General features: G+C 36.7%; 1 protein-coding gene across 1 annotated transcript in view; it reads right to left on the bottom strand.

The window, feature by feature from the left end:
- LOC119414309 (extended synaptotagmin-2) overlaps positions 1-821 on the bottom strand; it is a 64,600-nt gene extending 63,779 nt beyond the window's left edge. Inside the window, exon 1 of the mRNA XM_037681403.1 lies at positions 689-821. The gene's annotated coding sequence lies outside the window, so the exon portion shown is untranslated. The remainder of the gene's footprint in view (positions 1-688) is intronic.
- Positions 822-1,673: the final 852 nt, after the last annotated feature.

Here is a 1,673-nt window from a genome sequence, read left to right as displayed (position 1 = left end):
TATATATATATATATATATATATATATATATATATATATTTACTAAATTATTAAAACAAGCAGCTCTTTTCCAGAGGCTCCTACTAATTAACGACAGTAAAAAATAAAGTCCTGCAAAAATTAGAATGCAATTCCTGTATAAACTTAATGCTGTTTTCTGCATTTTATTGTATATTTTATTTCATATTAATCAAGTATGAATGCCAAGCTGATAACATTTGTACTGAAAAGACGACTTTATTGCACTAAATCTTTACAAAAGTGCATAAATGCATTAAATATGAACCTGCAGTGGTGTTATTAGAGCCTACCTTTAAATCCTGGCTGAATTTCACAACATTTTAACTTTTTAAAAATGTCTGACTTCATTCCTCTGCCATTACTCAATGACAAACGGCAGTGTTTAGGAAGTTTTTAGGTCATGAAAGCAGATAATTGTTTATCAAGTAGAGGGTTTTATTTAGTTATTTATGCGCCGAATATAAAGTCACTAAATTCTTAATCCAAAACATGACCAAAATATTACTTTTAATGTGAATAAAGTCACAGTTTACTATAAATCCGCTTAATTGACGCAGATTTTGAACGGAGTCCGCCGTGACGACACATTGACACGTAGGTACTTTTAAACCGGGAACAAAAACTACTTGTTCCTCAACGTTTACCGAAAAGAAAGCGCCACACTCACCGGGTTCTGACTGCGACATTCGCTCTCCCCCGAAAAACAAAATGAAATTCACTCCAGCTGTTGTTCCCGCTGCATGCCGACTGGATTTACTCTGGTAACCCGCAGTTCATCCTCGGCTCTGAAGGAGACCCGTCCGTCTGCAGGAAGCTGTCACAGCCGGGGGGAGGTCGCTCCTCCCCGGCAGGGAGGGAGCGGAGCACGACGGCGGACACGGGCGCCCTCTGGTGGCGGAACCAAACAACTGCAGCCCAGTTTATTTCACTGCTTGACCTCATTTAACCTTAAAGGCACAGGCGGACGATAATGTTGTGTCTGTTTGTCTGTGTGCGCGTGCGTCTTAACATTAAGAGGTATCCCAATTCAAAATGACTGCCACAGTTTACAAAGCACAAAAATGGCTATAACTCTGTCAATGGACTAAAACTTGAAGTGGTAGTAGCTGAGACTGCTCCCCATTGCAAACAGATTGATTAAGATTTTTGTTTGTAGATTTGCCATTATTATTTGGTGTCTGTTAGCAGATCATCTCATGAACCACTTGATTGATTTTATTTTAACCTTTGTGAATTAATTATTTACAGCTGATTAACATCAAGTGTACACACACAGTCATGTGGAGCTATATTGATATATATATTTGTTGTGGTAGTAGCTGAGACTCATTTAATACTCACTTGAGCTTCACATGTCACAATATTGTATGTTATTTTCAAGTTTACTAAAACAATCATTTTTTAATAAAATGATCTGAGACTAAAACTTTTACAAGGCGGCGGGTGAGAAGCATTCCTTCAAAGACCTTTATGTTTTAAATTGTTTAAATTTTTAGAAGGTTGAAAATCTAACATTTCAACCAAATGTTCTGAGCAGATGCCGCAAAATGCAGCCTTTAATGTAGAAATTTAACAAATTAACTGAATTTAAAATAAGGGGAAATTTAATAATTATAAAAATAATGTGAAGGCTCATGGCTGTCAAGCAGTGT

This window comes from Nematolebias whitei, chromosome 9, assembly GCF_014905685.2.
Source record: "Nematolebias whitei isolate Nwh7 chromosome 9, NemWhi1, whole genome shotgun sequence".
In the NCBI taxonomy this organism is placed as follows: Eukaryota; Metazoa; Chordata; class Actinopteri; order Cyprinodontiformes; family Rivulidae; genus Nematolebias; species Nematolebias whitei.
This window is presented reverse-complemented; position numbering and strand designations above follow the sequence as displayed.